The following is a 23,563-nucleotide window of genomic DNA, read 5'->3' on the forward strand; positions in this document are numbered from 1 at the left end:
AAAACCCACACAAAAATCAATCCATCAAATGTCATTACAGATTTATTAAGCCTGATGTAGAAAGACTTTTAACAGTAACATCTTCAGAAAGCATAAAAAGAGCACTTCTGTTCAGTCTTGTGCTTTGAAAATCTAAATATATTTTTATCATATAAATAATTCTTTTCATGTTTTAAGTGCATCTGTTTTTTTTTTTTTTTTTTTTTTTTTTTTTTTTTTTTTTTTTTTTTTTCCTCTTTCCCTTTTCAAATTTCCATTTTACAATTGGCCAAAACTGAAGCCTGCATTGACTGAAATGAAGCCATTTGCAAAGCTAATGATGTTGTGAAGCATGTCTATGGTGAGCCATATCAGCTAGATTTCAGAAAGGTAGTTCAATGAGTGCAGCATTAAAATGAGGGACACCCTCCAGCAAAATCATAATTGAACACACCCAAGTCCTTAATGTCTGCAGTTGGGTTTCCTGATGCAAATTACGATAACATTTCAGATGTGAGCAGTCGCTTTCCAGTAGCTGCAGTGGAAAAGAGACATTTTATGCCACAAAGGAAAGAATTACCATGTTTAAAAATGTAAATAATATATGTATAGAAACCTTTTTTATGGAAATGAGGCATTCAGGATTATGTGAACAGTTTGGGCTATTTTTTTTTTTTCCCTTTTAAACACAACAGATAAAGATGTGTGATCTATTATTCAGGGCTTTAATTACAGTTCTAAAACTGCAGTGATTTTATTAAAAAAAAAAAATCCCTGGGCATAAAAAGTAATGTTTTCTGTGGGAAAGTTGAGGGATTTTTTTTTTTTTTTTACAATGTATTTACCGTGGTGAAAATACAGAACAAAAAAAATAAAAATCACCCTTAATAGATTTCAATGCTGCAAAATCATACACAGAAATACATCTTAAATGCTCTGGAATACAGTCATCTTCCTGTAAATCAGAAAAGGCCTTAGATAAATAGGTTTGACCTGATTTAAATTTAATGAGATACATAGTCCTGATTGTTAATAATTGGTTTGGGGGAACCCAAAACAATAAAAGCAATAATCTCCTGTAGTATAAATTATACGAATTTATTTAGCAATCAACCATCGGGGGGGGGAGGGGAAAAGCCATTAACATCATCAATTTGTTTAGTTTAAGTTAGTTATAATAAGCAAATAATTGGAAGCAAAATTGCCAGCCAGGCTTTTGGAAAGACAGTAAATATTGGGAAGGTGTGTGTGTGTGTGTGTGTGATGAAGCTCTGGGGCCACTAGATGGTATGGTCCTCCCAGCAGAAAGGGCTTTTTCCTGGAGAAGGACCATTCATAATCACCCAAACCAAGTGAAACATGGTTTTGATTAAAACAGCCTGTTGGCTCAATAATCTTAGTAATTTTAAAAACATCCTTAATGTGGAAGAAGAACACTGCAATGTCAGAAATGGCCTTGGGGCCCATTATAAACAGCAACAAAATAAATAAGGAGAAGAAATGAGGGGTCATGAAAACAAAATTAAGCTAATGTTTCAAATTTTGACAATTATGAATTGTTCCTCCAAGAAGACATTAAAAAAAAATAATTCAGGCACTATTAGATAAAATACAAAGAGAATAATTGTACATGTATGAGTTTCCCATGGGATTAAGCATGCTTTAAAAGCAAAACTTGACTTAGATTTCCCCTCTTCCCCCCGCCCCCCCTTTCTAGCCAGCAACTGGGCAGGTCTCATGCAAACACAGACTTGCTTCTCAGAGTTCCTCCAAAAACTCGTCTCTAATTCCTTTATGAGCCGTTAAAAGATGATGACCAAGAAAACAAACAAACAAAAATTACAAGCATCTTTTCTATTGGAAAAAAAAAAATAAAAGAAAATAATATCCCCCGTTATGGACCAATATTTTTTCCCTTCTTTTTTGTTAGGAAACCGAAACAAGCAAATATAACAAAATCTGTGTTCATAACATGGCAATATAGTTAATATATACAAATATGTACAGTATAAAAATGCATCAAAGGCGCAGCTTTTCATCCCAACAAGCTGCAGTGCCCGAGGAAGAGCAGCTTGGCCCCCCCTCCACTCTAAGTTACAGGCAATATGTTCTATACAGCATGCACTGGTTACAAAATCAGTGCAGAGCACTGAGACATTCTACAGAGAAAGTCACTGCGAGTCCTCTCCAAGGGAGTCCCGTTGGTTTGTTCGTATAAAAAATGTGGTTCATCTTTCCTTTTTGCCATTTGGAGTATATACATCTTTTTTTTCTTTCTTTTTTTTTTTTTTTTTTTTTTTTTTTTTTTTTTTTTTTTTTTTTTTTTTTTTTTTTTTTAAACAGAAATGAGTTTTTGATTCTTTATTTTTCTTACCATTCTTGAAATGAAATTCCAGCCCTAACACCACGGGTCACAGATGGGACCTGAAGATGCTGCCAGTAACAAACGTGGGCAGGGGCAGAGCAAACCCATCCAATTTACTGTTATGGCCAGCTATGCTCTTTTCTTTAAATGGGGGTGGATCTCTTGTGATTCCTGCTGACAGATTCCAGATAATAAAACCCAAAACCAAACATACAGAGTAAAAAAAACCCACAAAAAACCAAAACCCACTAGAGGATTAAGGAGTGGTGCCTGAGCACGAGACAAAAGGGGGTATTGTACCAGAGACAGGACGGAGAAGTACCCTGAGCCAGATATGAACTGTTGAGCTTGTCAGCTTTTGCAACCTGTATTGCACATCCCAGCCTTTGCTGCGTTATAAAGCCAAAATCCTGCCCTGCTCATCCCACGGGTCCTGCTGCCAGCAGTGCCCAGCTGGTCCCTCAGCCAGGGGCAGGAGGAGATGCACAAACACACCCGGGTGTGCCCGTGTCTGCACACCCCTGGTGCATGCAGGGGGTGTATCTGTAGCTACCTGCATATCTACACAGAGATATGCATTTATTTAATGTTACATGGACCAGGTGAAAGTGAAAACATTGCCCACATCAATCCTCCACGCTGGAGACAGTTGTGTGGATGTTTCCACACCGTGAATCCCTGGGGATGGGGACAGCATTCCCTGCCTTTAACCGAGCTGCGTTTTTCCAAGGTGTTATTTTCTTCTTGAAATACTGCTCTTTTTTTTTTTTTTTTTCCTCTGCTATCTCATCTAAGAAGTATAATGAGAGAATTTGTTGCCTTTACTTAGATCAAAAAAGGAAAAAAAAAAAAGAAGTTTGCTCAGCGAGATGGTGTGAACTGAAGTGGGGATGTACGATCCGCCAGGATTAGTATTTAATCTGTTGTCTCAAACAGGGCTTTTTACAAAGGCCTGGAGACATTTCATGAGCTGAGAGGGATGATGAACTGGAAGTTTATTACTCTGCAGTTAAGTCCAGTGGTAAAGCAAGTTCACTTTTAAAAATACTCTCCATGAAATGATTGTGCAGACACTTAGGTACAAGAAACAACAGTGTCATATTAAACTTCATCTGCTCTTCACTTTTTTGCCAGCATAGCCAAAACAAAAAAACACCACTAATGTAAACTGGAGGATATTGGGATAAAGGTGCTTGCACTGGGATAAAAGTGGTCCAGCAAAACAGAAGGAGCTGTACCAGTATAAAGTGCTTTATAGTGATACAACTGGTTTTCCATCAGGACTTTTACCAGCATAGTCGCATCAACACCGAAGTTTTGCAATCTGCTCCCTGACATAACTCTGAACCTTCTGAAGTGTAGCAGGTTTAATTTGCCTGGAGATAGAGGCTGTTTGCTGAAGTTGTTTTCAAAACTGCCTAAACACGTTGGGAATGCGAGGTTAGGACCATGAGGACAGCGTTTAGTGCTGTGCAGACAGAGGGTAAATCTCTGGAATTTGAAGAAGTGGCTCTAGATTTACACTGGAATAAATCCATGCAGAATCTGGCTTCTGTTTTTTAGACATTGGACTGAAACCAAATCAGAGGGAGGTGGTTGCAGGGAAGATCAGGGAGGTGCTGGCAGGACGTGGCACAGAGCGTGTGGGATGCAAAGGTAATTCAGCTTCTGTTATCAGTGCAAGCCCATTGTTTTATTCCTTCACTTTCCCTCAGAAGGGAATTGGAGAACAAAAATTCCAAACTCTGTGTGCTTGTGCAAAGCCAACCACTACAGGAAATAATGAGGAAAAGAAGAAAATCCAGGAGAGCATTTCTTTCTGGAATAAAAATCTTGTGGCTCACCCAGGGCCTTCAATCGACAGATCTTGGTTTAAGGTGCAGACAAATTAGGACCTCGGTTTGATGAAATGTGAATTGAAGTCCGCCTTTAGATGCATGTCATTTACTCACTTATTACAAGTCTAAAAATATTACCGATTGCTGTGGTGCAATCTGTCACATAACACAATGGTCAGAGGTTGGGCTCCATCACTGTGCGGGTCTTTTCTAACCTAAATGGTTCTATGGTATAAAAAAGGCTCAGTTTGCACCCACCAGTGTCCAACTCAAACTCTTCAGCACCGTTATGGAAAAGTTCTTAGTTCTAGTGAAATTCAAGACCCTCTTGCTGACCATTCCCAGCTGAGGACAGAGCTTTGGCAACAAGGAAAGTTGGGATAAATTGTGAGGGGAGCAAAGCCACAGTGTCACTGACCCTGCTGTGACACCCAGAGAGAAGCTGGTCTGAGGGCCCCTCCTGGGAGGTCAGTACCCAGGAATTACAGCTCTATAGCTCCCCACACGACTTCCTAGGAGCACAAATAATGTGTCAGGCTGTGAGAAGATGGGCACAAACCAGTAGCACTTGTTCCCAATGCATCGAGGTGGCTGGATCGGTGCTCTTGCTTGGGGACAGATGGCCTTTAAAGCCGGCTGTAATTGCAACATATTGATCTGGAATCTGTGATCAATACTGTCTTTATAGAGAGAATTTTAAATATAAATTGCATCGTATATCTGTTGGCGAAGACAAAAGGGCTGTGTGATGGAGATCCACCTCTGCTCCAGCCTGGGAGTTACGATGGCACAGGGAGAGGGGACGCGGCCTCAGCACAGCCTGGCCTTGGGGGCTGAGCAGAGTCAGTTCTTCAATCTCTGCCAAAAATCAGGCTGCCATCTTCATTCCCTTGTTTTTTTTAATAGGTTTGAGCCCAAAATAATATCCAAACCACGGGCTGCCCTGAGCTGCTGTGCTGGCACATGCTGGATCAGGAACCAGCACAGAGCCAGTGTCCCCTTAGAGAACTCCCACCAGAGCTGCCCCAGGCCAAAACTCCCTTACTTCTGTATTTCCTGCTCACTCAGGGCAGCTTGTTTTCCATGGGTGTTTCCATGGATGTTCCCAGCGGGAATATTCCCTTTCTGTTTTAGGAACTGAACCATGGGGATAAATTAATCAACAAATATGTCAGTTTATCAAAACATGGTTAAGGAAAGAAAAAAAAGGCCAAAAATTAGGGAAACAATCCTTGCCATGGTAATGAGTAAGAGTTGACTTGATAGCCTGTAAAACTGGCTTGGAAGGCTTCAACCCCTATCCTGCTAATATATAATTATTGATTTTTAAAATGACTTTTTATATCCTCCTTGATCTCTAAAAAAAGCAAGGGAGGTCAGTCTTGTAAATACTTCTACAACTAGATAATAAACCCCACGATAACTTGCATTGACAAGTAATTACTGGGTAGGTTTGTTAGCAGATTCTCAAAGATTTTTTTTTTTTAACTCAACAATTATTATTGTACTAATGACAGCCATTTTTAAAGTTAAGTGTCCTTCTCCCTCTCAGCTTAAATAAGAGCCTGGAAAAAACACCTGAGACTGATCCAATGAAATTCTTATACATTAGGCTCCAAAGGGATGCTAATTGCATCTCACTCTTATAAAATAGAACAATTTTTTAAAGGTGATATGGCTTATTTTGATATGGGTGGCGGTGGGAAGGGAGCTGTGGTTTCTGAATAAATCTCTCAAAGCAGGGTAACAATTCTCACTGCTTTATTGCAGTGCAGGAGCACAAACAGCTTGGATATGTGGTGTATCAATATGCCACTTGTTAATAAGCAAGGACGTGAATCATAAATATTCGGCTGTTTGATCACCAGGCTTTTAATTAATGTTTTGATGATCTCCAATAAGAATAAAAGTCAGAGCGATAGATATTGAGTAGCTGCGACAGAGAAAAGATGCAATGATTTTCTGTGTTACCTGATTTATATGACAGATAAACTATCAACTCATCCAGTTCCGCACAGAGAAAGAGAGAGGAGAGATGTACATTTTCTTTTTTTATACCATATTGTAAAAAAAAAAAAAAACAAACCAGTTAATTCAAATGTGTACCTAAAACGTTCCCAGAGGACAGCAGTGCCAGCAGAACGAGCGAGGCTTAGCTCTGTGTAATGAACGTTTGTGGCCACATTTTTAAATGAAGTAGCTGTTCCCACACTTGCCTGTGCCACAGCAAATGCTCCTGAGCAGAACCTGCTGCTGGGATGGCCTGACCTCCCCCAGGGGGACTGGCCCTCCCAAAATCTCCCCGGAGGTTTGCAGCTCTGGGGTCCCAGGTGCTGGCAAGGAAGGGCTGTGGGGTTTTTGCTGCTTACTGGCTATGGGGCACCAGCAAAGCCTCTGTTCTGCCAAAATTGAGCAGCTGGCGACCTCAAAGAGCCCCAGCCCTGGTTGCTGTGGGCACTCAGGGCCTCCTTTTTTGAGAAGAGGTTCCTGAGAGCTGCTCGTGTTGGCATCCGTGTGGCTCAGTCACGGCCACAGGGGACAAACCCCACTGCACGGAGCAGGCAGCAGAACACCAGCACCAGGGTACAACATCAGGAACTTCACCCACTGGGTGCTGCAACAAGCCAAATATTTTTTCTGTGCACCCAAAAGCTCGGGGAAAGGAGCAGGCCTGGAGACACACACGTGGTTTGTCCCAAGCAGTGATTTACTGTGGCACTTTGGGTCTGCACCACAGGCCCCACCTTGGGCAACTTCACCAAATAACTCTGACCTGGGCTGTGCAATTTAACAGCTTCTGAGGAGCTCAATGCTAATGCATTGATTTTGCTTTAATAGAATTTTGTTGTCAATGGCCGGTGCTCAGCACGGTACAGGCTTCAATCTTAACCCATCTGAAGGCTCTGCTCGTTTCCAGTTGAGCTCCGTTCATTTCCAGTTGAATAGGTTAAGCAAAGACAGACCTCACTGTTCTCAATTCACTTTATGATCCTCCCATCATAAAAAATAATATCAGCACCTTGCTTTTCATGTCAGAACTACATTTGAGCTGCTATTCCCTATGCCCATGAGTAAATCCCATAAAAGCCGCCCCGTTGTACTGTCGCTATTTTTCCTTGTGGATGATTGATTGATGGATGAGTGCTGACACTTCAATGAAGCTATTTCGACTGCCATCTCAATCCGATGATGTGAGGGGTATATTTTCTGTCCATGCCTCATTACTTCAGAATGACATTCCTGGAACTTCATTTACTTTTTCCCTCCTTCCCTCAAGCGCCATATTTTTTCCCATCTAGGTTATGCATGCCATAAAAAAAGCAATTTGCTATTATATGTGGCATAAGGGCAACACTTTCCCTAGGAGGTAAATAAGAAGGGCCTTTTTTTCTCCTCCATGTTGAGTTTAGGGATCATGTCAAAATTTCCCAAGCAGTGCCAAAACAGGCCCTTCTGCACAAGCCACAGGGGATGGAGTGAACACGTTCAGCCTGATTTTGTGAATGCTGCACTTCAATTATGTCCTTGAACATCGAAAACAAAACAACAGTAAAAGACACCCCAAAGCCCCCTCTCGTTTGAGAAAGAGCCTCTTCTCCACTTGTGCCTCGCATACTTTGAATATTTCATTGGCCACGGAATAACGATTTACAACTTGATCCAGACTTATTTTTCCTTGGAGAATAGGGGAAGTTCATCGTTAAATGCAGAGATGGATTTGTCTACTGGAGGTTGCTTTTGCTGAGCGAGAGTAAACAGGGCTGTGCCTGGTTTTCCAAGCAGGGCACTAGGAAACAGGAGACTCGTGTCATTGGCATATCCTGGAAGAGCCTGGGAGTTGACTCGGGACCCGATTTTAATCTGTGTAATACAGTATTCCCGTTAATAATAATGTATAATTAAGACATCCGTTAAAAATCCATAACGTTAATTTAATGGAGAAAATCTAATACAGTTCTATTGGAATTTTTACGTTAAATTAACTTTAACGGGCTTTTAATGGATGTCTTAATTAGATCTCATTATTAACGTGAATATTCCACAAATTAAAATTGGGACCTCGAAGTTTTAATGAAAAAAGTTCCAAGCACAAATTCGGAATTGCCATCTTTGTAGCCCCTTCTCCCCAGGTCCTGGTGGACTTGAAGGCACAGCACAGAACACAGACACCAGATTCTGATCCCATTCATGGTGGCATAAACCCAAAACAACTCCATTGGCTGCAACAGAGAGTTTCAGATTTACGCTCACCTAACTGAGAAAGGAATTCTACTTTTCTTCTTTTATATCTATATATAGATATTTATCTAGTGATATTTATATATAGATATAGCTATATTTATATAAGCTTCAATAATCTAACAATAGTACTTTTGTTTAAAAATCCCTCCATCCCATACGTCTCGTCGTAAACCGCAATGGAGATTTAAATATATATATATATCTGAGGAATAAAACAAACTGAAAATAATCCATTTCAAACAAATCTTTGGCAGCAACATGGTTAAGCATAACTATTTGAACAACTTGCACAGAAGATTAACATTGTTCAGAGGTTTTTTGGCTCAGAATCTGTTTTAACTTAATAATTCTTGTACTTACTGTGATGTATTGATCCCTAGTGCAATGACTGGATTGGGCAACCCAGGTGCAACAGTAATAGCTGCACAGAATAGAAACATTTCCTTTAGACAAACTATCCCAAAGGGGTTATAAATAGGAAATGGACATTACCATGAAAAGTAAAGCTTCCAAAGTGACTGCATCTTGTGTAGCACACTTGGACATTAAACTATGAAGAATTTTTTTTTTCCTGTCAAGTGTTACAAATTGACGAAATAAGTACATCAATGTTCTCAGTCATTATCTTACTTCAGTGGCACTTTGTTTCAGTGACAGCAAAAAGGGACAGTGGAGACCAGACAGCCCCAGTGCAGTTTATCAATGAAAATCTAATATTGTCCATAAGCAGGGGAGTGGAAATCAATACTTCATTACCAAATTGTTAGTGAGGATGAAGAAGAATAGCAGGAGTTTTTTTGGCAGTCTTCTGGGTCCGGGTTGCTGTGAGTTCAGTGTCAGGGCCGGAGTGACGTGCAGGGCTGGGCGGGAGGCTGGGCTGGAGAGCTGGGACTAAGGCATTCGTCCTGCAAGCACAACAACAACAGCCACTGTCACCACGTTGTACTGACTACGTACCCTCAGTCACAGAAATTCCTGGAAATGAGTCAGCTTTGCTTTACTTTGTCCACCCACAGGCTCGCAGAAAGCAAGGACACAGAGGTGGGAACAAAATCCCAGCTCGTTGTGTCTGCAGCTGCACGGGGATTTGTTGGCAAACTCCAGCTGGTGCTGTGGCTCTGCCTGGTGCACCAAGCACTTTGCATCTCTGCTTTCCCCTCATGTTGCTTAAAGCAGAACAACGAACTCCTTTCTACAGTCAGTCAAGAACATACTCTAAAATCCTCATGGTGCTTTGGACATCTTCAGTACCCACACGGTGTTTAGTTACTGTGTTATTTCTGTTGTTGTGGCACTTCCCCAGCATTAAAAGCCACTGTTCTTCCAATGGACCTTTTCCATTCTGCAGCTGCTAAAAGTGCTAAGTGACTCAAGTTGTGAAGTTACTGCTACACAGAGACAGAGGGGGCTTGTTTTATTTAATTTCAAGATGTGGGTTTAAAAGTTCAGCCCAAAGTTGAGTTCTGTTTTGCTTGTAACCTGGGAGAAAGACACTGAGAAAAGCAGGAGGAAAAAAAAAACTGGAAAAATAGGGTGAGAAATGGGGCAGGCAATAAGTAGAGTGAAAGTCAATCTGGACAGAGCACAGAGGGAAAAAAAAAAAAAAGACCAGCAGTGGGCAAAGAGAAATATCTTACTGAAAAATATATTATCTGTTCAAGGCCATAGATAGTTCAGCAAACACAACTCAAACCCTGCGGTGTGTTCCCTGTGTTCTGGCTAAATCAACTGGAAATTCAGTAGTAGCTTTATTTAAAGTAAAATAAACTCAACCTCTCTAGAAAATTCCGTATGAAAACAAAAAAGTCCATTGACTTCATGCTATTTAGTTTATAATTTGGTCTGGTTTACAATATCTTCACCTTTTCAGTTTTCACAGTGATGCTGAGTTTTACACTGGCAACCCAAACCTGCTGTGGAGAAACTGTTGGAAGGGAAGAAGAGGTTTTGGCAGCTGAATGTAGAGACTTTTGGCAACTGGGGATGCATGGAAGCCAGTCTGAAATCGTGGTGAATGCCTTAAATCATTATTCCCACTTAAAATGTATTAAAAGCGATCTACCTTTACACTTTAAAATGTTGTCTTTAGGTTTCAGGGGTAGCGATCCAGAGCCGTTCACACCTTGCAAAGCCATTATTTTTCACTGCAGAAGGGCAAAGCTGTGCCAGTTTACACCTTGTTGAGACAAGAAAGAAATCCAGAGGCCTTGCTGTTGTAGGGTCTGGAGCTGGAACAGAGCAACACCACGAGCTGCTGTGGCCAAGTTCTCGCTGAGGAATCAGCTCTGCAAACGCTCCAAGTGCAGCCCCCGTGGGTGGCACAGGCATTTGGCCTCACCTTTGCAAGCAGATGTTTGCAGCCCTCACCAGGGTGGAGAACTACCTGTGAGATGCCACCTTAGTCCTGCCTTGGGTCATACCAAGCCCTGAAGCATCTGCCTCCCTCATAGATGTGGGATACCCACACTGTGGGCTGGTCCCACGTGGGCCAACAGGAGGGGCAATGGTGACACAGCTCGGTGCTGCAGTGATGGCTCTCGATTAGCTCAACTCTGCCCCCAGAACATCGTCAGGACAATTAAGCAGCAGGTAAAGTGCTAAATCTGAGAAGGAGTCCTGAAGTTACTTCAGAGCACTGGTTCCCTGCCAGAGGGAAATATTTATCAGGGGCTTGGATTGGAAGAATGAAAAGCCAAACTCCTGCCTCCTTTTCTTCTCGTTTCATTGTGAGGAAGGGCCTGAGGTTTTGGATTACACCAGCTGTAAATACAGCACAGCGATATTCCTGGTCACTCCCATGCCACAAGGGGAGCGTGCACAGAGCAGCACTAAGGACACTGTTAGCCCAGGGCAGAGCTCTTCAGAGGCACATCAGTCAGGGAGGAGATCCACGAGAAACTCTTCTGGCAAGAAATAAACTTTTAAGGCTCAGTGTCCATGTACTTGACTAATGGTAACGTCTATGCACAAGTAAAATCAATTCAGACTTGGCATTGATTTCCATGGGATAAGTACCTCACCCCTAAGGTCTTTTGGCCAGCTGAAGTCTCTATCCTTGTGGTTTTCTTTTTCTTTTTTTTTTTTTTTTTTTTTTTTTTTTTTTTTTTTTTTTTTTTTTTTTTTTTTTTTTCTTTTTTTTTAATTTTATTGATACCTCTGGAGACTGGGACAGGACTTTGGAAAATTAATTAGTGTGAGCCCTGATCAATAGGGGTCATAGTTTATGTATTTCATTATCAAGTCTGTAAGAGATTCAGGGAGTATGTGGAGAGCTTGTCACCCACAGTCAGGGCACAGCCACTTGGATGTTCAAACAGCACTTGATGGACAAAGTCTGCTTCTTCCTGGGCAGAAGCAGACTTTGTTCAGGTACAGTTCAGTTCAACCTGTACCATAAAGAAAACTCCATCATTTAAATTGTTATGAAAACGGAGTTGGAGGTGCTCACTGTACTGATGTGTTGTACAGCATATGTGAAATATCAGTTGCAGATACTGAAGCTTTGCTTTTATTTAACACTAATTATCAAGCCATCAACAGCTGTAAAGTCGTATCTGTTTGAATGAGGATGTGTCAGGACTCAGGATTCCTTCTAACAACAGCATTCCCACTCCTTGTCCGTGGCACAGCTTCCCTCTCCTCATTCAAACCTTGACATAAAAACACAGCTGAGCCCGACACAACTGCCACGGGCACTGCAGCAGCTCATGGGCTGTGTCTGGCCTGGGCTGGCTCCGGCTGCTCGGCTGGTCCTGCACAGCTCCTGCTTCTCAGAGCCACACTCAGCATTCCCTCACACATCCCAAACCACTCCTCACACATCCCAAACCTCTTCTCACACATCCCAAACCTCTTCTCACACATCCCAAAACTCTTCTCGCACATCCCAGACCCTGTGCTTTCTCTGCTCTCTCTGGCGTCTCCTTTTCCCTTTTCACCACGGCCACACCAAGGAATGACGTGGCTTCCTGGACAGAGTATTTCACAGAATACTCTGAGTTGGAAGGGAGCCACAAGGATCACTGAGTCCAGCTTTGGCTTTTTTTAAGTGGATCAAACAGGGATCAGACCCACAACCTCAGTGTTCTTAGCACCATGCTCTGACCAGCTGAGCTCATCTCAGGACACGGGCTGCCTGCTCAGGGGACGGTTTCCAAGCCACAGAATTATGGAATCACAGAATGGTTTGAGCTGCAAGGCACCTTAAAGATCATCTCATTCCAACCCCCTGCCCTGGGTTGGAACGAGACCAGGTTGCTCCAAGCCCCATCCAACCTGGCCTGAAGCACTTGCAGGAATGGGGCATCCACAGCTTCTCTGGGCAACCTGTGCTGGTCACCACCCTCACATTAAAGGGTTTCTTCCATGTATCTAATCTAAATTTCCACTCTCTCAGTTTGAAGCCATTCCCCCCTGTCCTGTCACTCCTGATGAAGAGTCCCTCTCCAGCTTCCTTGTAGGCCCCTTCAGATAGTGGAAGGCTGCTTGAGATCTTTCCAATATCTGAAGTCCTTTGTTTGGGGATTGCTGTCACTGTTTGCTTTTTGGGATCTCCAGAAACACCAACCTCTTCAGTGGCTGGTCCAAGGTGTGGTGGAACTCTAGAGCCAGGCAGATGACAGCAGGCTCATGTGTTTATAACGTGTTCTTTGTACTTCCAGATCTTTGCTAATATCATGTCACCATCTCCTATTTATGTAATGGCATAATAAAAATGAGAATTTTCATCTGTGATCCACCCACCTCAGCCCATGGGAGTCTGTGGATCAAAACTTTGTCATGCTGCAGCTGTACCTGTAGTAATAAATTGCAGGACTCTTTAAAGGCCACGTAGGAAGACACAGACAGTCCCTTTGTGGTTACCAAACATGTTATCTCTAGATGTCATTTTTGACCTACTTTTGCTAGATTTTTGCAGCAGCAGAAAATCTGTTCCTTAAAGAACCATCCTTACCTAGATAGGGAGAAACCAGCAAATCTGGATATATTTTATTTCATTTAGGACTCCTCTCACCACGAATTGCAATATTACAGGCTGTAAATGCCTTCTCGTTACCCATAATTATAACTAAAATTATATCAATCTAAACAGTAACTACTCAAATGATTCATCCTGATTGGGAGGAGCAGGCTCCCTTGAGTTATCCCTGCCCATCCATTTTAAAGCCTTGTGCAGGAATAGCTTTCCAGAAGGTCATTTAGCAGCACATTAAATAAATAAACAGAACATATTTGTTTCAGAAAACACACTCTAGGAGGGTGGGAAAGCATTTGGGGAGAGGTAAGAATAACCTTCATGAAAACTAATACTTTCAGCTCTTCATCCTTGTTGAGGCTGCAGCACCCACCCAGGGACAGGCAGAGGCCCATGTGGTGCCATCAGGGAAAGGTTCTGCACACTGAAAGGTGCCACAAGCCACCACAGTCTCCAGAAGGCCCCTGAGCCTCCCCATGGCCCTGCAGAAGCCACCAGTCTTTGCATTTTCCACCTCAGCCATCAGCCACACGGAGAGGGAAGTGTGGAAAAGGGTGTCCTTTGCTGTAAAACGTATTTCTGTGCTGTGATCCAAGCTCGTGAGAGTGTGGAACAAGGCAGAGGAAAAGAAATGTGGGCTCTAGCTCAGATGTTCCTGGGGTGTGTCTGCCTAAACACAAAACTCCTGGTGCCAACACCCAGGTGGAGGAATTTAGAGACCTTGTTGCCTGAGCTGATGGAAACTACATTTAATAAAAACTCAAAGTCATTAAGTTACATTTATCTCAGAAAACTCCTTATTGAAGACACTTTGTTGAGGCCAGAGGCAGGTGAAAAGCCTCTGGACTGCAGCAGCAGGAAGCATCAGAGCCCACGTCTGCATCTGGTGGAAGCACCTTCTCTGTGGGAGGTCAGAGAAGTTCTTCTGCTTTACCAGGCAAGGGTTTTGCAGAATAAAAGAAGAATCTGCTTGAAATCTGCCCAAATAACCCCCAAAACTTGCCTTCAGAAACTTCTGCTACCTGTGCCTGTAGTTTGTATGATAGGTCTGTTATCTGTGGCCCTGGCTGAGCAAAACTGTTAAGGAAATGTCTCGTGGTGTCGTGCACAGTGCAGGGAACACAGTGATCCCTCTCTGCCAGGAACTAGGCACTAATGGCACCAAACACCATCCATGGGCTGCACAGGTACAGCAATGCTGACATTTTAGGGCCATGCCTGTGCAGGCCCTTTATCAGTCCTGCCACCTGAGACCTAAGAGAGGGAGGCAAAGATTCTCCTGCATATATATTATATTTTATGTTTATATATTTATATATATTTATATGTAAAAATATCTATGTATTTCTGGACACCAAGCAGCCCAGTCAGAGCTATGGATACGTGCAGCAGTGCCCAGGTCACGAGGGTTCTCAGACATCCCTGAACAAACACCTCCAAATCCACCCGGACAACGTGAGAGCCTTGACACCTCAGCACGAGCCCTTCCCAGAGGGATGGCAGGTTCTGCTGCTGCTGCTGACTAGAAAAGGATCTGGGAGTGTTTTAAAGAGACACATCCCCAAAAAGCCAGAGGCAAATGAAAAGGGCAGCAAATGGAAGGGTGGAGATGAGCACTGCTGGCTGAAGTGCCCCATCCCTCCCTCTGTGTCCGCTCGGCAGAGCTGGCCCTACAGAGCTGTGGGGCAGGAGGCTGTTTAGGCAGGGAAAAATCAGCAATAATATCTGTTTCTCCTGATAGTTTGGGCAATTCAGAGCTGTGCATGGGCCCAGGCAGCTGAGGCAGTAGTGGTGCAGGAGGGACAAGCAGCTCAGCCCCTCCTCAGTACTTGAAGGAAGCCCACAAGAGAGGTGGAGAGAGATTGTTTCGAAGGGCCTGGAGTGACAGGACAAGGGGGAAGTGGCTTCAAACAGCAAGAAAGTAGGTTTACGTCAGATATGAGAAAAAAATTCGTTTACCCCTGATCTCAGTGTGGGCCTCGGGGTGACACAGGATACACACATTTGGTGACACACGTGATGTCTCACAGGTACACAGGTGTATCCTGGTCCCCATGGTTACACCAGTTACCTGGTGTAACTGCTCCCCCTGATTGCTTCTGCACATGGACAAAGCCCAGTGCAGGGGTGTCTGGATGGATCACAGGCTTGGAAAGAGAAAAAAAAAATGTGAAAAAAAAGTTTATTTTTTCCTGTAAATAAAGCACAGCCATCAAATCCCAGTGTATTTGGGAGCACATGTTATTGACAGCCTATTCTTGGAGAAAAGAAAAAAAAAAAAAAGTGGATTTTTTGGCAAAGTTTCCTAAAGATTAAATTGTTCATTGTACAGGGCACCATCTGCCCTTGGAGAGAGATTTAGTTGATGGCAGCTGCAACCAAAGTGTGGAAGATAAAGCTGAATTTCTGGTTTCTTTTCAACTAGCAACTGTCATTACAGGTCACATGCAAACTGTGTCATTTTCTGTGACAAGCAGGTTCTGTAGACTTGGGTGCTCGCTACATTTTAAACTGCCACCTGTATAGATCCCAGACAGAAACAGCTTTTGTAACACACCTTGAAAGACGTGAATTTAGAGCAGATAAGACCAAACAATTATGGATCAACCATCTGGACACTGCCTGTGGGTCCCAGTCCTGGGTTTACATGGATGGAGGTCAGGAGGAACTTGTGGGTCACATGAAGGTACATTCCCTCTATTAATTTGGATGCTTAAAATTGTCATTTACAAGTGTTCACTCAACTGTTGCACAATTCCTCAATTGCCTCCTTGTTTCCCTTGTGGTGTAGTTCCCAGTTAGATTAAACCCCACATTTTTTAAGCCCTGAAGAGAATCTCTAAATCACCAAACCAGAAGCTGTTGCTGGTGGGTTTTTTCCCAGCCCCACCTACAGGCTGTGACATCACTGCCAGGCAGCAAAGGCCACTTGAGAGTGGGGAGATGCTGATCTATCTCTGCATCTGAGCTACTTAAATATTAGACAAAACTTGTACTGGTTAAAGCAAACCCCTCCAGGAAGGGATCTGTACCTCTTCCCTCTCTCCTGCACAGTTTCACAAGAGAATGACGTTCCCTTTCTCCTTTGAACAAAACAGGAGGGGAGAAGTTAAGAGCACACTGGTAGATTTTATTAGGACTAAGAAACAAAGCAAAACAAAAAAGCAAACCCAAAGCTCTTTCCCTTTCATCCCTGCCTTTCTATGAAAATGCCTTCATATTTCCAGGCTTGCTGACAATATTTCAGGATGGTACATCACACACCGTCTCGTCTGGAACAGCAGACATTGTCAGTGCTGGGAGACAACCACTCTCTGGTTTGTACTTCACAAAGATTCTGTATAAAGCACTTCTATAGAAAAAAAAAAAAAGAGTTTTGAAATTTGTGAGTCTCTTAGCCTTTCAGACAAGGATGAGTTCTGGTTAATTTTCTTCTGATGATTTCCACATTTTCTGCAAGAAAAACAACAGCTACAATTGCCTTAAGACAGACTGAACTAGTTGTAACATGCCTAGATATACGATATCTTTTTTTTTTTTTTTCATGTGGAAGAATTTGCAGGACATGGATTTGTTCTTAAGTTTATTCTGTTCAGTTTAACTTGTTGGTCTTTTTTCCTATTTTATCACAGTAGAACGGGATAATATTTTGAAAAAGAAACTGCTACTGCTGGTAGGTTTTTAATCAGTCTGGTGTGATTAAATCCATGCTTTTGGATAATAAGATTAATTTTAAAATGGATGGAGGCTTTGTCTTTCCAACAGGATATTGTTCATCATTTCAGGTGTCACAGCATCTGTCTGATGGCCCCGTGAGGTGCCCAGACTATCCAAGCCAAACCTCCTTGGGAAGGTTCCCACTTCCATGTGTCTTTGCTGCTGCAGAACAGAACCACGCTCACCCCTTCCCTTTCCTCAGGGAGATGCACCTTTTTCCATCCATGACCTGACCAAACTCAAGTGCTTTCAGGATTAGGCCCTTTGAAGAGACATCCAGAAAAATGCTTAAGATCTAAGACTGTGCCTGTTTGGGTTCCCTTTTGCAGAGCATTAATGGGTGGGAGGGGAGGCTGCTCGTGTGAATTGGCGTGCTATCTGCTGCCTTTTGCTTTCTTTGTTGAGGAAGCGCTTCAGACACAAATTCCCACCTTAAAAACCAGCCCCGTGCACTTGGCGCGAGCTGCGAGTAAATCACCGGCTCGGCGGTGCCAGGGCTGCACAGGCTCTTCTGCTGCTGATTTATCCATAAAATATATCACATGCCAGTTACTTGAATTAGGATCACGGGGAGAAGGGAATCATTAGAGAGCAGAAGAAACTCTAACGCATAAAGAAAACTTATCCGTTTGTCTCCCGCGCGCCGCCTGCTTTATTTCCTCTCCAGGCACTGACAGCGCTGATGAGGCAGCGGGTGCCGCAATCCCGAGCAGACGCTTTTGGGGGGAGCATCGTTAGGGTTGGACATGTTTGACACAGCAAAGCTTTGCATCTCCAGGCAGGCCCTTTCCCCCGGTCAGCGTCAAGCGCTGGAGGTGCTGGGAGGTGAAGGCACAGCCTGGGCCGGGGCTCTCGCTCCTGGTGCTGTTTGCTTTGCTCTCAGAGTGCCTTGAAAAACCAGGTAAATTAGACTTGGAGAAAGGGACACTGCATCTTTGAGTAATGAGGCTGGGAAACAGGGAACACATTTTCCACTAGCTCATGTCTCAGTGTATGGCATTCTGATTTCCTGACACTTCATAATAAATCATTGCTTATCACTCACATGGGAACATAACATGGTTCAAGTTAAGATTCGTTAGTGATTGTAAAGAAGAAACATGAATTGCTCTATATCAGGGCTTTTTGATCATCTTTCTGTCCACTGCAGGCGTTTTTTTTTAATCGGAATATTTACAGGAACCATTGTTTGAGGCATAAATAAAAAGGAGAAGAAAGAGCAGAAAATATGAATAATGAAAATTAATTTATTTGTCTTATTTATGTGTTTATGTAAACATTTGGCAATTGCTTTTCACAGCAGCTTGTATTCAGTGTCACAGGCTGCTGCACCAACATAAGTTTCTAAAGCTGGGATTTTAAATATATATGTGTATGTGCGTATATAAAAAACCCTAAATGCCAATACATTCCTTTTCTGGAGAAGAAGGTTCTAGCAAACATATCCAGAGCCAGTTTGCTTTAGCATGGCTACCATGGGGACAAGAGAGTCTGATCCTGCCCTGCAGTGCTGGACCAGCAGCACAGTGGGAGTGGAAACGTGGTGACATCGTCCTAGAGGTGAGGGAGAGGCTGCATCCTGTAATTGGGGAGTCTGGACTGCTCCTGCAGCTTGTTGTGTGTGGCCAGGGATCCATCAAATTCTTAGGAAACAGGGATTCAGTTCAGTATGAGGGATATCTGAGAGGTGGGGCAGGTTGTTTCAGTCCCTGCAATGAGCTCAGGGATGGCAAATCCCGAGTGTGGACGGGACGCGCTGGGGGAGGAACAAGTGGCAGGCCAAGGGGGAACAGCCTCAGGCTGTGCCAGGGGAGGTTTAGATTGGATATCCGGAAAAACTTCTTCCCTGAAAGGGCTGTCCAGCCCTGGCACAGGGTTGGAGTCCCCATTCCTGGAGGGATTTAAAAGCCCTGTGGATGTGGCACTTGGGGACACGGGTCAGTGGTGGCCTTGGCAGGGCTGGGGAATGGCTGGACTCGGTGGTCTTTGGGGCCTTTTCCAGCCTCAATGATTCCATGTTTCCAGCTCTATATTCAGGCAGTTCACTGCCTTCTCTGACCTTCGAGGGATGGATTTTTTTCCATGTGCTGCAGTTAACAACTTTTTCATCAGCAGTTTAGGGAGAGGGTGAAAAGCTTATGGGTTTACAGATGGTGTCAGCAGAGCTTTAGGGGAACAGTGAATTTCATATAAAAACACCTAAAAACTGAAAAAATAGGAGCTTGCTTAAAAAATTGAAACAAACCTGCAGAAATTTCCACAAGAAAAAAAAAAATTAAGTCTTATTCCTACCTTTGTGTTACAAATAGTTTTACTTTAATTTGTTTCTTTATCTTTTGGGTCTGATTGTGGGAAGTACCTAAAACTTTGGGATAACCTGAGAGAAATCAGATAAGGTAACTATTTGCTGCAACTACGGCTTTGATTATTCCCCCTTCAGTAATTTGCTATTTACTACATTAATCAACTATATAATGTGTCATTTCTACTGCTCCCTGGCTGAATAATTTCCAAAACTACAAACAGCTTTCAACATAGTTGCCAGACAGGCGCAAATTAATACTTTCAGAAATTCTTCCTAGAAATATTCCCAGGAACAGAAGCTTTCACACCCTCTATTTGTGTAAAGAAAATAGAGTTGGGTTAAGAAAAATTGCCAAATTATTATTTTGGGCAAATTCTTGCATATATTTTTTCTTATATAGATTTTATATAGATTTATATATATATTACATATTATAAAAATACAAAGTTTAGAATAAGGAGCTTTGGGAGACAAGGTGGCAATGGAAGTACATATGGAATTAACCCTTTGCAGGATTAGGGGCTTAATTTAGTGGTTACAAAAAGAGGGACCTGATTTGCTTTTACTGAGGCAAATAATCCCCTGATCTATGGGACAACCTGTCTCAGCAGAATGGCAGATGATCAAGGGACTGTAAATTCAGCCACCTGACCCATCTGATCCCTCTCCCTGACACTCCAAACTCCAAGTATTTGTGACTTCACTGGCCTCTGGCTTTGATCCCCATCCTGCTCTCTTTAATTCAGTTTTCCTTCTTGTGTTCATGATCAGGTCCCTGTGAGACTTTCTCTTGTGCTCAGAAAGTCCCCAAACCCTTTACATTATGCACAAAAATGTGAAATCTCCCAAAATATCAGTTTTTTTAAAAGGAAAAAAAAAAAATCTGTTCTGGTGAACCACGACATAAGATGTTTTTATTTTGTCTTGCCTTTCACCTACCACCAACAGACAAGAATTAAAGCCTCCAGCTCTTGACCAAGAAAAAATACACAGTTTTTCTAATATATGTGACACAGGCTCTTAATCTGCTCTCAGTTGAAGTGGTGCAGTGAATGGGAATATTCTCCATTTATTTTGGCTTACAATAAACTGGAAATTTTGCCCCATAAGCTTCCTGCAATTTTTGTTAGTGGAACTGCCTTTGTCAGCATTCCTAATATTTCCCCACGGAAATGGTATTAAAAATCAGCACATTTGCCCTACAATCTCATGTTTTATCCTTGAGAAATGAGGACTTGTGGTAGGTTTTTTTGTTGTTCTCTCTTTCTGTAGGAAAATGGCTTAATAAAAATCTCAAACAGAGCCTGGAACGAGACAGTCTATCTTCAAAATGTTAATTCTCTCGCAAACCGTGCCTGGGTTAAAAACATATATTGAAACAGGGGAATAAATATTTGACAATGCTGTTAAGGCAACTTTGCTAACGATTTTTGAACAACCTCCAACTGAGGTCTAAATGTCTGCAATATCCATAAACAACTCTATACTGTCCAATTAGGGAGACAAAGACATAGAGTCCTGTCAGGAAGATTTGCATGGCTAAGTGTCTGAGATCACAGAGACGATGAGGGATCGTTGGGAGTGATGGGGGATGCACACAACGGATGACTATCATTAGGATATTACAGAGGCTTACACCTTCCCAATTACTGGCAGGATTCATTAGTTACTGCTGCATTTCCCTAATAGAATCCTCTCTCTTGGCTTATCACTACCTTCCCTCTGTCTACATAAACCCACAACTCAGCAGTCGATCACCTATGAAAAATTAGGCGGTGGAGCTTCCAGTGGCCTATTTAAAATGAAAAGGCAACTGAGTAAGAAATAAAGAACAACAACAACAACAACAACAAAAAAAAAAAAAAATCAGGGCTGTAATTCAGATATGTGGGAGCTACAGGAGCACCATCAGATGGGTTTGGAATTCTCTTGCTATTGAACTGTTTGAGGGGAAAAAAAAAAAATCAGTGGCAGCTGCAGAGAGCAGCATCATGGTGGGTTTAAAAGCACAATGAAAGTGTTTTACAGGGCTATACGTACACACACGAACTGGAGGCAGATTGCAAAGTGACAATTACTTAGGGCCTGCTAGGCTGAAGTTTCCCAACTAAGATTGGTGAGTATTGCAGGGGCTCGATGCTGCTGCAATCGGCTCAGCTCCATTAACGATAATGGTGTGAGCATTTCCACGCTGTCATCATGTTACTATCAACAGCATTATCAGTATCAACTGCTTCTACAATTATGCACAATGCACAATTATGTTCTTCCTGCACAAAGACTTAGCAACCACCAAACCCGTTTTCTTTTTAAATACACTGAAAAGAGTGTAGATTTCAATCCTTCATCTGCTCACAGATGAAACAACATTTCCAAATCATCACTGATAGCATTTTTTTCCTCCCATTCTAAGGATGGCCAACTGTTCTCAGCGATTTCTATTACATTTCCTACCTATTATTTCATGTAATGGCATTCCTTAAATTTTAAATTAGCTTTGAAGAATAAAAATAATTGAATTCCTGCTGTTTTGTGTACATAGAGGGTGACAGGAGCTAATGTGATAATTTAAACTGTAAATGAGTCTTCACTTTGTGTTCATTAATTACAGCTAATTACTGAATTACAAACCTTCTTGGTTAGGCACTGTTATGTATTCATGTAGCATGTTGGATTTCCAGCTGGTAGAAAACTGTTTTATAGACTTACAAGCTGACACACCAAGCTACCGCCGAAACAATTCCGCTTGAAAAATAAAGGCAGGGTGGGGGGCACGGAACCCCCTCCTGCTCTTTGAATTAAGGGACTGATGAGAAACAGGGCTGCAAACCTGAACCTCAGGTGAGGCAGGATCTGGTGGGTATAATTAGAAAATGCTCGCTGTGTCTGGTGGGCAGGAACGCGGTGGGTTTGAGCTGCCACTCTGGGTGAGGGGTGTGAGTGGGCTCTGCCCACACCTGTTTTACACCAGTGAATCCCCGGATTTAGGCAGAGTTATTCTATTTCCAGAGGCACAGCAGAGGCAGAAATGCCACTGCAAATGGGGCCAGAGCTCCCAGCACTGATTCTTCAGCTCCGCTCCCGAGCAGCGGGATGGTAATAGAAAACTGAACATCCCAGCAAATGTGCATTGTGTTCCATATGTAAGTGCTCATTGTTCCTCGCTGAAGGATCGTCTCCAGCGCTGTAGGGCTGTCTTGAGCATTTACTCAACATGCTCTGCACTGAATGGTTCTGTCCAAACCTCTCCTTTGGATCCCTTTTGTCTGCTGATGCTCTGTATTGAAGCTGAATGCAGGAGTTGAAGTCTCTCTCTCTGCAGAGTGAGCAGGAGGAGCCCCACGATGACAAAACCAGCCATGTTAAGGTTTTCCGAGCTACACAGCTCAGTGCCCAGAGAGAGAACTGTGACAAGGGGCAAAACAAAGAAACCAAAAACCTCACCCACATTTCTGATAAATACAAAGACGCAGAGATACAGAGATTTCCCTCTCAGTAGCAATTTCATTTTCCACTGGTCTCATTCTTTGGTTCTTTTTCTAATAAACAGGCCAACCAGACAGCACATTGCTGTCACCATCTGGCCCACACCAGCACAGGTAACCCCAGCACTGCTTCGTGCTGGAAGCAGCAGAGATTGCAAGAAACTACTGAATCAAATAATTACATTAAAACTGTTTAATTGAATTACTCCATGACCCACTTGGCCTTCCAGGCTGGGGACTGGGAAGACACAGATCAAGGGTCCAGTGCTGGGTGTGGAGAGCAGATAATTCTCAGAAGAGCCCAGTGTTTTGTATGGTTTGTACTAGAAGAGTTTAGCTCAATAATACATAAACAGCCAGAAAGGAAGAGCTGGATCCTCAGCTGATGTAAAACTGTGTAGCATCATTAATTTCAGGCGAGTTCTGTTGATTCACAGCAGCTGAGGATACGGCTCAATAGGTTTGTAATAATAAAGACTTTGATGAGAGGCCCCTGAAAGCGGTAACACTAATGTGTGACTGCTCACATAAACACCAGTTCAATGACAAGGCTTTTCTGCCTAAGAACCAGTCTGTGTCTTCAGGTTTAATGATAAGTACTAGTCTTTTGTCCTTAAATAATCATTTTCATCTGGAGAACGGCAAAGTGACTTGTTC

General features: G+C 42.7%; 1 protein-coding gene across 2 annotated transcripts in view; it reads right to left on the minus strand.

Moving 5' to 3' along the window:
- Nucleotides 1-55: 55 nt before the first annotated feature.
- The window catches only part of TSHZ2 (teashirt zinc finger homeobox 2), a 219,756-nt gene continuing 196,248 nt past the window's right edge, over nucleotides 56-23,563 (minus strand). Inside the window, exons 3-4 of one of the 2 annotated variants that reach the window (XR_003570962.1) lie at nucleotides 8,785-9,329; nucleotides 56-514 (exon numbers count right to left, since the gene is read on the minus strand). The gene's annotated coding sequence lies outside the window, so the exon portion shown is untranslated. Of the gene's footprint in view, nucleotides 515-6,833; nucleotides 9,330-23,563 lie in introns of those variants that run through there. The other variant, XM_027881282.1, reaches the window with a different exon arrangement.

Source organism: Empidonax traillii, unplaced genomic scaffold (assembly GCF_003031625.1).
Source record: "Empidonax traillii isolate 1590-97213 ecotype Southwest subspecies unplaced genomic scaffold, ASM303162v1 scaffold86:size2944007, whole genome shotgun sequence".
NCBI classification, from domain to species: domain Eukaryota; kingdom Metazoa; phylum Chordata; class Aves; order Passeriformes; family Tyrannidae; genus Empidonax; species Empidonax traillii.